We start from the raw sequence: 12,807 nt of genomic DNA on the forward strand, positions 1-12,807 counted from the left end.
ATTCCACCTTATTTGGCGGTAGAAACTGTCCACCCTTTACCTCTTTGGCGCCAGTGCAGCTGCATAGGTTGCACCAATGATATATCCACCCTTGATTTACCTCCATAAAGATTGTTTAATATGACCTATATAGCGGTGCAGCTACAAATCTTTGCAGCTGATGTGAATATGATTTTACATTGCTGCCACCTTGTGTATAAGTGATGTAATTTCAGGTTGTCTCTCACGGCATGCGTTACTGCTGCACTCTGCATGTGTTTTTCTGTAGCAGAAAAAAGTGCATTCAGTTGTTTACTGCATAAATGTTGCATTTAATATTTGGTTCTGTCCTGTGCAGTTTTTCTTAATAGGTGGTGGGAAACAGTGAGGGGATGTAGCTCAGTGGTAGAGCGCACGCTTCGCATGTGTGAGGCCCCGGGTTCAATCCCCGGCATCTCCACTTTTTGTTTTTTTTTCCCTCGCGTTAACTCTTTAATGATTGAATATACAGCTATTTACTGGACTGATTAAGTTGCTTTATTTTACAATTCCATGCATACATTAATATATAAACACTATCTGGCTCTCGTAATGGTAAAAAAAATGTAATCTTGTGTGTTTAACCCTTCCGGGTGTTTTCATGATGAAGGGGTTACATCTTCTCCATTCCCGTCCATTTTGTGCACTGTTCCAAATTATTAGAATGCAACAAGTGCATGATACCCGTCAATCTCCTGCCCCACGATACAGAGGTTCATGGTGCAGGATTAACCCTTGATGGGTTCTCGTCACTTTGATCATCGGTTTTCTGGTTGCGCAAAACTAGGAGAACCTAAAAATGACCACAAGGCTTTCTGTACACTGAGTCTGCTGTTAAGTCATACTGTACATACACTAAAAGGCTAAAAAGAAAATGTATTACCATTGCAAAATGTTATAAATTTAATGAGCAAATGTATTTATTTATAATAAAAAACGCCATTATTTAGTTTTAAAATTTTTGTTCTTCAATTATATTGAGTAATACAAATTAGGTTCCTGCGTTACTCTAAAAACCCACAAAATTGTTTTGACGGTCTATTTTGGGGGGAACATGAGTAATAAAACAAAAACAAAAAAAGACTATATATACTGTATATATACATATATTTATGTATATATTTATGTATATATATATATATATATACATACACACAATATACACACATTTTTATGGATAGAGATAGATAGAGATAGGTAGGTATAAATATAGAGATAGACAGAGATATAGATAAAGAGATAGATAGAGATACAGATATAGAGATAGATATAGGTAGATATAGATATAGAGATAGATAGAGATGTAGAGATAGATAAATATATATAGATGTAGATATGTTGATATAGATAAAGATATATGGATATATAAATAGAGAGATATAGATATATAAATATATAGAGATATACAGATATAGATATATAGAGATATAGAGATATAGATATATAGAGATAGAGATATATAGATATAGATATATAGAGATATATAGATATATATATAGATATAGATATATAGCGATACATATAGATAGATATATCTATATCTATCCATAAATAGTGTCAGAGAAAATATAATTTCTCCCACATAAAGCAAGGATTGATACAGCAAAGACTAAGAAAAAATAAAAACCTGATTGTTATTAAAACAGATGTAGGCAAATGAAGTTTAGTACAGTCGTAAAACATAAGCAAGCCCGGTCACGAAGGGATATTAGAACTATATTAATATTTCCTACAAAAATGGTGATGTTTTTTGGTAAAATATAAAAAATATGAATGCTATTTTTAAACTTTTCTCACCCAGATATTCCTCTTAAAAATGGATTACCTTTAGGCACTGAAGGAAGCGGATTTAGAAAAAGCCATAAGTAGGACGAGGTGGCCGAGTGGTTAAGGCGATGGACTGCTAATCCATTGTGCTCTGCACGCGTGGGTTCGAATCCCATCCTCGTCGGAATGTTTTTATAAAGTCAAACAATTGCATTTTTCCGTCAAATAAAATAAATAAAAAGATAATGAAATCATCCGCTAATGAAGGGTTGAGCAAATTGCTGCCTGCATTCAATAACCTTCCCTTTTGCTCTTCCAGTCCGGCCCTAGGACCGGGACAGCGGAAGGGCTAAAAACAGTGGACCGTGGGCCACAATATGCGCTCCCCCGCTGCTGTTGCACCATGTAAGTGCTATCATCTGTATCTACAGGACTACATTAGTGGAGGAAGGGCTGCTGGCTTGCTTTGATGTCTACCATCTACGTAAACATTCCAGGCTAAAGCTAAAGCCCACCTACACATTAGATAGCTGTCGTCCAAAGAATGCTTCTTTCAATTGTTCCGCCAACTGCCTTCTTGGCCATCTTTCCCATATGCCGCCATGTGCTATTGCGTCCTGTTTGAGATCTCTGAGGATCCGAATAGTTGGTTCAGAATGAGTTTGGCTACTACCTCACAGCTGACCTCGTGGCGCAACGGTAGCGCGTCTGACTCCAGATCAGAAGGTTGCGTGTTCAAATCACGTCGGGGTCAATTTATTTTTTAATTATTTCTTACATATTAGCTTTATAGCCAAATCATTTAAAATATACAAAGTAAAGTTGGCAAACTAAAATTTTATACAAAAGCATATGCTGACAGCAAATATAAAACCGATTTGGAAGTGCTTTTTTGCACTAGATACATCCAGTGGATGATACAGTAGCTACAAATATCATAAAACTGTCCAGCACCTCCAAATACAATAAGACAAGTGTGAACAGGTGCAAGCTGAGTCAGCTAGTCAATATAACCAAGAAGATACAACTGCAATCTGAAATGCTATAATATACCGTATAAACAATGAACTGGGAATTGCAGACAACCCCTTTAAGTTAACATGTTATTTAAAGAGAACCTGTCATTTGATTCATGCCGCCTAAACTACAGCAAACTGAATCAGACCCTATCTGTATATACCATCCTGGTATATATCTACACCTCCTGGTATATATGGTCCGCATCCTGAGCCCATTCTTGTATATATATCCCCATCCTGGTATATATTGTCCCCATTCTGAGCCCATTCTGGTATATATGTCCCTATCCTGGTATATATGGTCCCCATTCTGGTATATATGTCCATGTCCTGGTATATATGGTCCCCATTCTGAGCCCATTCTGGTATATATGTCCCCATCTTGGTATATTTAGTCCCCCTACTGAGCTCATTCTGGTATATATGTCCCCATCCTAGTATATATGGTCCCCATTCTAACCCCATTCTGGTATATATCCCCATCCTGGTATATATGTTCCCCATTCTGAGCCCATTCTGGTATATATGCCCCCATCCTGGTATATATATGTCACAATTCATGCCCCATCCTGGTATATATGGTCCCCATCTTGAACCCATTATGATATATATATATAATGTCTCCGTCCTGGTATGTATGTCACCATCTTGGGCCCATCTTGGTATATATGATCCCCACCCTGAGCTCATTCTGGTATATATGTCCCTGTCCTGGTATATATGTCACCATTCTGGCCCCATCCTGGTATATATGGTCTCCATCCTGAGCCTATCATGGTATCTATGTCCTTACCCTGGGCCCCTTCTTGGTTTATGCAGTCCCTGTTCTGTCTCTAACGCATAAAAAAAATGAAAAACAAAACTCTACTCACAGGTGCAGGAGAAGCAGATCACACACACACCTCCATGGAATGGAGGGGAGGCGAATGCTAGATGATAAAACTGCACACTAGTGGCTTGCATAGAGCGCTGTTCACATGCAGATAACACAGTCACAGTCAGTGTGTGATCTGCTTCTCCTGCACCTGTGATGCTTCCCCATTAGTGGGGGTTTAGCTGTATCCTGGTAGAGCATTTGCTTTTGGCCTGGGCGATGTACACACTGCAGCCCAACTTGCTGTGAGTAATACTTAATTTTTGGAGGACATTGTCCTCTTTTTGTTGCTATTTTTATATTTAGTGTAGGGACCTACAGACATGAGGTCCCGTGACGAGGGTGTAGGCTTACGTTTTATGGCCATAAATACCAACAAAAACCTCATATTTTTTTGTTTGTACAGGATACAGCCAGACCCCTTTCTGTTGGGCCTTGCATTGTAGAGTGTCTGTCCGTGCATGATACACAGTGGGGTACGGCTTGGCAGCCCGCCTGATCTAATAGAAGGGCGTCACCTAATAGGCTGCGGGTTTGTGACTGTGTCATCTGCATGTGAACAGCGCTCTATGCAAGCCACTAGTGTGCAGTTTTATCATCTAGCATTCATTCGCCTGCCCTCCATTCCATGGAGGTGTGTGTGATCTGCTTCTTCTGCACCTGTGACGCTTCCACATTAGTGGGGGCTTAGCTGTATCCTGGTAGAGCATTAGTTTTTGGCCTGGGCGATGTACACACTGCAGCCCAACTTGCTGTGAGTAATACTTAATTTTTGGAGGACATTGTCCTCTTTTTGTTGCCACTCCTGGTTTTGGCTTACAAATACTGAGGTAAAATACTGACCAAAAACTGAACCTGTGCATATTATAGTATTCTTAAAACCACTCATAAGATTCTAGGCCTCCAGGACAGTGTGATACCAAGAAAATGGTCAATAAATCGGTGAATGTTCCTTGGAACAGATTGAGGTTCCCAAACCTTATTCTCTGGATTACTGGGGACTCCAGTGGTTCCTCAGCAATGAGCACATTATTCCCTATTCTAAGGGTGAGGAATAATTTGTTACTTTTGGAATGACCCTTTTAAAGGGAACCTGTCACCACTTTTTTGGACTATAAGCTGCGGAGACCACCACCGGCCTCTTATATACAGCATTCTAACATGCTGTATATAAGAGCCCAGCCAACTGTGACAACATAAAAAAACACTTTATAATACTTACCTAACGGTCACTCTGCGGTGGAATAGGGCCTAATGGGCGTCTCCGTTGTCCGTTGTGGGCGCCTCCCCTTTCGGCCATCTTCGTCCTCTTTCTGAAGCCTGTGTGCATGACACGGTTACATCATACACACTTGCTGGTCCTGCTCAGGACCTGAATGCCGGCGAGTGTGGATGACGTCGGACCCGTCATGCACCGCGGCTAGAGAAGGAGAACAAAGATGGCCGAAAGAGGCGGCCGCAGCTTATAGTCCAAAAAAAGTGGTGACAGGTTCCCTTTAATTTTTTTTTTTTGGTCTTGCTACAAAGAAGACATGGCTAACATACATTGCATGACAGAATGAGGTGGGATACTGCCTCACAGCTGACCTCGTGGCGCAACGGTAGCGTGTCTGACTCCAGATCAGAAGGTTGCGTGTTCAAAGCATGTAGGGGTCAATTTATTTTTTTAATTATTTATTACATATTACAGCCAAAGCATTTAAAATATAAAAAGTAAAGTTGGCATTCTAAAATATTGTGCAAAAGTTTATGTTTACAGCAAATATACAACCGATTTGGAAGCATATTTCTGCAAATAGACTATTGGATACATCTAGTGGATGATACAGTAGCTACAAATATCATAAAACTGACCAGACCCTCCAAATAGAATAAGACAAGTGTGAACAGCACACAGTCAGCTTGTCAATATAACCAAGAAGATACATGTGCACTTTGAAATGCTATAATATGTAAACACTGAATGCAAGTGCATCTCAATAAAGTAGAATATCATCAAAAAGTTAATATATTTCAATAAGTCAATACAAAAAGGGAAACGCATACATTATATAGAGTCATTACACACAGAATTAATCTATTTCTACATATTATATAGAGTCATTACACACAGAGGGATCTATTTCACGTGTTTATTTCTGTTAATGTTGAAGGTCATTGCTAAAGACGCTGGCTCTTCACAGAGTACCGTATCCAAGCATATTAATATTAACCGGGGTAACCGCAGCCTTGATATGATTATTAAGAAAAGTTCATTCAAAAATTTTGGTGAGATTCATAAGGAGTGGACGCTGCTGGAGTCAGTGCTTCAAGAGCCACCACACACAGACGTATCCAGGACATGGGCTACAAGTGTCACATTCCTTGTGTCAAGCCACTCATGACCAATAGACAACACCAGAAGCCTCTTACCTGGGCCAAGGAGAAAAAGAACTGGATTTTTCTCAGTGTCCAAGGTGTTGTTTTCAGATGAAAGTAAATTTTGGATTTCATATGGAAATCGCGGTCGCAAAGTCTGGAGGAAGAGTGGAGAGGCCACAATCCAAGCTGCTGAGGTCTAGTGTGAAGTTTCTACAATCAGTGATGGTTTGGGGAGACATGTCATCTGCTGGTGTAGGTCCTCTGTTTTATCAAGACCAAAGTCAGTGCAGCCGTCTACCAGGAAATTTTAGAGCACTTCATGCTTCCCTCTGCCGACAAGCTTTTTGGATATAGAAATTTCATTTTCCAGCAGAACGTGGCCCCTGTCCACACTGCCAAAAGTACCAATACCTGGTTTACTAACCAGAGTATCACTGTGCTTCATTGGCCAGCAAACTCGCCTGACCTAAACCCCATAGAGAAGCTATGGGGTATTGTCAAGAGGAAAATGAGAGACACCAGACCCAACAATGCAGACGAGCTGAAGGCTGCTATCGAAGCAACCTGGGCATCCATAACACCTCAGCAGTGCCACAGGCTGATCACCTCCATGCCATGCCGCACTGATGCAGTAATTTATGCAAAAGGAGTCTCGACCAAGTATTGAGGCATTTACTGTACAGACTTTTCAGTAGGTGGCAACATTTTTTATATACATTTTTTTTTCAGTTGGTCTTATATAATATTCTAATTTTCGGAAATAACGACTTTTGAGTTTTCGTTGGCTGTAAGCAATAATCATCAACATTAACAGAAATAAACACGTGAAATAGATCCCTCTGTGTGTAATGACTCTATATAATATATGCATCTTTGTATTGAATTACCGAAATAGCTTAACTTTTTGTTGATATTCTAATTTATTGAGATGCACTTGTATATGATATTGGAATTGCAGACAACCCCTTTAATTTAACATGTTATTTAAATGGAACCTGTCATCTGATTCATGCTGACCAAACCCCAGCAGACTGAATCAGAGCCTAGCTGTATATAACATCCTGGTATATAGTGTGTCCACCCATATCCTGTCCACTGACATTAACTTGAGAACGGCAGCAGCTATAAGCATAGGAGTGGTGTCTAGGTATAGTAAAAAAGCCATGCGCTATGCAATGAAATCACCCATAGTGCCACCTGGTGGAAAACAACGGAGTTAGCATTTTTATCTCGAAAACGGAATGAGATAGAGAAAAAAAGTGAATAAAAAATTGTAGGGCATCATCAATTCAATACGAGTCGACACCTTGCATACAGAAATGCTATGATATGAAACCCATGACCCCCCAAAATATTGAATGCTGGTCACGCATATGGCGCTTATTTAAGTTTGATGCTCAAAGTGGCCCCCGTCAGCTGCAATGCACATCTGGACTCTGGACAGCATACTGTATCTTGCTGCACGTTGTGCAATATGGTAGGTGACACGTTTGCACAAGCATCTGTGATACGTCGTCGTAGGTCCTGCATTGTTGGTGGAGGGGTCGCATACACCTGCTGTTTGATGTGACCTCACAGAAAGAAGTCCAATGGGGTCAGGTCAGGAAAGCGTGGAGGCCACTCCACAGCCACCAAACCCAATGATTTATAGGAAGGTCTCCACAAGGTATCGCTTCACGTCCGCAGCCTTGTGAGTTTTACATATTCTAATCATAGCATTTCTGTATGTAAGGTGTCGATTCGTATTGAATTGATGATGCCCTACAACTTTGTAATTCACTTTTTTTCTCTATCTCGTTCCGTTTTTGAGAAAAAAATGCTAACGCCGTTGTTTTCCACCAGGTGGTGCTATAGGTGGCTTCATTGCGTAGTGCATGGCTACTTTACTATACCTAGACACCACTTCTATTCCTATAGCTGCTACCATTCACAAGTTAATGGCGGTGGACAGGATATGGGTGGACACACTGTATATTTGCCCCTTATGGTACTGTATATATGGTTCCCATACTGAGCCCATTTTAGTATATATGTTCCCATCCGTGTATATATATGTCACCATCCTGGGCTCATCCTCGTGTCCTTATCTTGGGCCACTTTCTGGTATATATAGTTCTTGTTCTGTCTCTAACGCACAAAAAAAATGGAAAACAAAACTCTACTCACTTCCCTCTACATCTGTGATACTAATCAAATGGTCCATAAATCTGTGGTTTATAAACTGTTCTTGGGAACAGATTGGGATTCCCAAGCCTAATTCTCTGGATGACTGGGGACTCCAGTGGTTGGTTCCCCAGGAATCATCATGTTATTCCCTGTTCCATGGGTAAGTGATAATTTGTTACTTTTGGAATAAGCCTTTTAACTTTTATTTATTTGTTTATTTATTTTTTTGTCTTGCTCTGAAGAAGAGTAGGGATTGCAGAACACATGGATAACATACAGTACATTACATGGCAGAATGAGGTGGGATGCTGTCTCACAGCTGACTTCATGGCGCAACGGTAGCGCGTCTGACTCCAGATCAGAAGGTTGCGTGTTCAAATCACGTCGTGGTCAACTTTTTTTTTTTTTCTTTTTAAATTACATATTAGCTTTACAGCTAAAGCATTTAAAATATACGAAATAAAGTTGGGATCCTAAAATGTTACACCAAAGTTTTTGTTGACAGCAAATAAACATCCAATTTGGAAGCACATTTCTGCAAATAGACTTTAAAGGGAACCTGTCACCAGACTTAGTGACTATAAGCTGCGGCCACCACAACCGGGCTCTTATATACAGCATTCTAACATGCTGTATATAAGAGCCCAGGCCGCTGTGTAGAACATAAATATGACTTTATAATACTCACCTAAACCGTCAGTTCGGTGCAGAATGGTCAGATGGGTGTCTCTGTTCTCCGGGTGCGGCGCCTCCTCTTTCGGCCATCTTTGTCCTCCTTCTTCTGAAGCCTGGGTTCCCTTTAAGGCCTTGTGCCCACGTTTTTTCTAGTGTTTTTCCTTGCTTTCTTAATCAAGAAAAGCAAGGAAGCAAGGAGAGTCATGACTTGCTGTGCACACATTGCTTCTTTTTTTTCCTTGCTGTTTTTGATGCTGAAAAAAGAAGTAGCATGTCAATTCTTTCTGCGTGTTTTCCTACTTTTTTTCACCAATTGACCTAATGGAGTCAGGAGCACACATTGCTTTTTTTTTAATTGCATTTTTCTGTGCTTTTTTTTACGTCATTGGGGTTCCCTGCAGTCATTTCCTCATTTTGCGGTCTGCAGGGCACTCCGGTGATGTCACAAGGTGATGAATCGAGTTCATGCCGGCGGATCACCGGGGTTCCCTGCAGACCATGAGATGGGGAAATGGCTGCAGGGAACCCTAGTGACATAGGTGCCCTAGTCTGTGAGGTGATCCGCACCTCAGTAACCCGGGGTCGTGATGCAGATGACCCAGGATTACCGTGGCAGAGATCGGGTCAATGTGATCGCAATACAGGGACACGATCGCCAGGAGAGGTAAGCGGTTAAACTGCCAAGAGCGGTGCGGGCACTGCTTCTAGCCACGAGAGCTGGGTCCCGGTTGTAAAATCAGATGGTGGCCAGGTGGCGACCCCTGAGGTACAGCACCTGAACCCCCACTGTCGCTATGACTACAAAATGCACAAAAAGAAGAATGAAAAAAGGATGTGAAAAAAGCGTGCAAATGTAGTAAATTATGCTAATTTTTTCATCTGCTTTTTTGCTGCCAAAACATGCATATTTATGTGCAGATTTCTGCACATACAAAATGCAACGTGGGCACATAGCCTTAAATACATCCAGTGGATGATACAGTAGCTACAATTATCATAAAACTGACCAGCACCTCCAAATTACAGATGCAAAGTTGAGTCAGCTAGTCAATATAACCAGGAAAATATATCTGCGCTCTGAAATATAATATGTAAACACTGAATATATTAATTGGGAATTGCAGACAACCCCTTTAAGTTACAATGTTATTTATAGGGAACCTGTCATCTGATTCATGTTGCCCAATCCACAAGAGACTGAATCAGAGCCTGGCTGTATATCCCATCCTGGTATATATCTCCCCCTCCTGGTATATATGTCCCCATCCTAATATATACGTCCTATCCTGGGCCCATCCTGGTATATATCTCCCCCTCCTGGTATATATGTCCCCATCCTGGTATATATGTCCTATCCTTGGCCCATCCTGGAACATATCTCCCCCTCCTGGTATATATGGTCCCCATCCTGAGCCCATACTGGTATATATGTCCCCATCCTGGTATATATGTCCTATTATGGACCCATCCTGGTATATATCTCCCCCTCCTGGTATATATGGTCCTGAGCCCATACTGGTATATATGTCCCATCCTGGTATAACTCACATATACTGTTTATGACATATCTGTCTCTGAAATTCTCCAGCATTTCACATAAAATATCTCTACTAGTGATGATTGACAGGTCTTTCACCCAGATTGGTGTGAGGAGAAGCCGGACTAGTCTCTTCTCTATTTATGGTCCCCTGATCTTCTAACTTTATTTAATCTGAAGCACCGAAGAGTCTCAAAGAAAAATATACCTATCTGCAATCATGTAGCCAGGCTATGATTCTTGCCGCCAGTGGTATGGATGAATCGTTTAACAGGATCCCTTTAAGTGAGCAACTTACAAAAAGCAAAAACAATGTTGGAATTCCAAAATCTTCTGCCTAAATAATATATGTACCCAAAAATAGTTCTATGAAAAAATATGACTCAGGCCTCTTTCACACATCAGTTTTTTGCCATCAGTCACAACCCGTCAAATTTTGAAAAAAACTGATCCGTTGACTGATGCCGCTGGATCTGTTTTTTTCTCATCGACTTGTATTAGCGACTGATTGACATCCATCCACTGACATCCATCGGACGGAGACAACGTCCACAGTAACGTTTTTTGTTGACGTCGAAAAAAACGGACAGTGACAGATCCGTCGTCGTCTGTCGTTTGGTAGAATGGAAGCCTATGGGCGCAGGATCCATCGTCATCTGTCAAATCATGGAATCCGGCGACGGATTCCATTTTTCTTAACTGAGCATGCTCCAATTTATTATTGCGCCCCCAGCTAGTGGGATCCATCGAAAAACAGATCAGTTTATCCACAATCTGCGACGATCCGTCGAGAAAACGGATTGTGACTGACGGCAAAAAACTGATGTGTGAAAGGGGCCTTATTTTCAAAAGCCAGACTATAAAGACAGAAAAATAACAAATTTGTGGCGTATTCAATACGACACAATAAAAAGTGCTAATATATATTTTTTAAACATAGGTGGAATTGGAGCATTTAGCATTTTGCTTTTTGACTCCAAATGTGTGCACAGTACTCAAAGAGCTTTGTGCTGACCAAATATTTACCCTGTGTCTCCTTTGTGAGGAGAAGTGAAACTCCCATGACATGAAAGAGCAATTTGTTGGGGTCATCAGTTCAGGGATAGACAAAGTCAGCTTGAGGGTTGGAGCTCAGCCGACCTCGTGGCGCAACGGTAGCGCGTCTGACTCCAGATCAGAAGGTTGCGTGTTCAAATCACGTCGGGGTCAACCTTTTGATGGCCCATTAGTTTTACAACTATACAAATTCTTGCATATTCAAAATGCTGGTCTTATTACCAAGAATGACACCTCAGTGCTCGATACCACACTGTTTTTCTTGGACAACTGATCAGACTTCCCATAGAAATGAATGGGAATTCTGACCACCTCTCCACTGCCATTAGCTGAGTCCCATTGGTGGATCTCACCATTACTATATGTTTATGGCAAACGCAGTGAATCAGAGCCTGTCTGTATATACCATCCTGGTATATATCTCCTCGTTTTTTTAAAATAAATAATTGGTATATGCATGAAATGTTTAATTGTTTTTAAACGGATATCAATAAAAACTATATATTTTATGACCTTTGTTCGGTTCCTCTTTTTGGTGATTTATAATTAAATCCGAATGGTCCTATTGGTCCAATATACCCTCACACTGATTATAATCTTATTATTGTTATGCAATATTACTGGTAGTATCATATTTATTGATGTGATATGGGTATTGTTCTCTAACCTTTGGTGTTTATGTCCCCCTCCTGGTATAATTGGTCTGCATCCTGAGCCCATTGGCGTATAAATGTCCCCACCCTGGTATATATGGTCTCAATCCTGAGTTCATTCTGGTATATATGTCCCTGTCCTGGTATATATGTCACCATCCTGGCCCAATCCTGGTATATATCTCCTCCTGGTATATTTGATCCCCATCCTGAGCTCGTTCTGGTATATATGTCCCCATCCTGGTATATCTGACATAGATAAGGCATATCTGCCTCTGAAATGCTCCAGCATTTCACATAAAATAGCTCTACTAGTGATGATTGACATCAATCAATCAAGATGGGAATACCTCTTTAAAACTTATATATTCCTGTTAGTGTGAATAATACATTTGTAATTCAAATTAACATTTTTATCTGCCCTGTTCTAAATGTGCAAAACCCCATATATCACTAGAGGAAAAATTTAAACTGAAACGCAACCGTCATCAGCAGTAAATATAAATTATATATATATATATATATATGTAAAAAAAGCTAGTTAAAGGTAGGTTTTAGTTTACATGTTTCCTCTGGTGATATGTGGGGCTTTATTTAGATTTAGAACATGGTGGATGCCTATGTTACCTATGTTAATTCACATTACAAATGTATTATTCACACACAAGGCAATGATAAAAA

At 40.4% G+C, this 12,807-nt stretch overlaps 5 non-coding genes across 5 annotated transcripts; all 5 read left to right on the forward strand.

The window, feature by feature from the left end:
• The first annotated feature begins 367 nt into the window (after window positions 1–367).
• On the forward strand, window positions 368–439 carry TRNAA-CGC (transfer RNA alanine (anticodon CGC)). Its single transcript has one exon. It is a non-coding gene; the product is annotated as a tRNA-Ala (tRNA).
• Window positions 440–1,887: 1,448 nt separating this feature from the next.
• On the forward strand, window positions 1,888–1,969 carry TRNAS-GCU (transfer RNA serine (anticodon GCU)). Its single transcript has one exon. It is a non-coding gene; the product is annotated as a tRNA-Ser (tRNA).
• A 498-nt stretch (window positions 1,970–2,467) lies between these two features.
• TRNAW-CCA (transfer RNA tryptophan (anticodon CCA)) lies at window positions 2,468–2,539 on the forward strand. The gene has a single exon. It is a non-coding gene; the product is annotated as a tRNA-Trp (tRNA).
• A 5,987-nt stretch (window positions 2,540–8,526) lies between these two features.
• Window positions 8,527–8,598, forward strand: TRNAW-CCA (transfer RNA tryptophan (anticodon CCA)). The gene has a single exon. It is a non-coding gene; the product is annotated as a tRNA-Trp (tRNA).
• Window positions 8,599–11,554: 2,956 nt separating this feature from the next.
• On the forward strand, window positions 11,555–11,626 carry TRNAW-CCA (transfer RNA tryptophan (anticodon CCA)). The gene has a single exon. It is a non-coding gene; the product is annotated as a tRNA-Trp (tRNA).
• The last annotated feature ends 1,181 nt before the right edge of the window (window positions 11,627–12,807 follow it).

Source organism: Anomaloglossus baeobatrachus, chromosome 10, assembly GCF_048569485.1.
Source record: "Anomaloglossus baeobatrachus isolate aAnoBae1 chromosome 10, aAnoBae1.hap1, whole genome shotgun sequence".
Classification (NCBI taxonomy): domain Eukaryota; kingdom Metazoa; phylum Chordata; class Amphibia; order Anura; family Aromobatidae; genus Anomaloglossus; species Anomaloglossus baeobatrachus.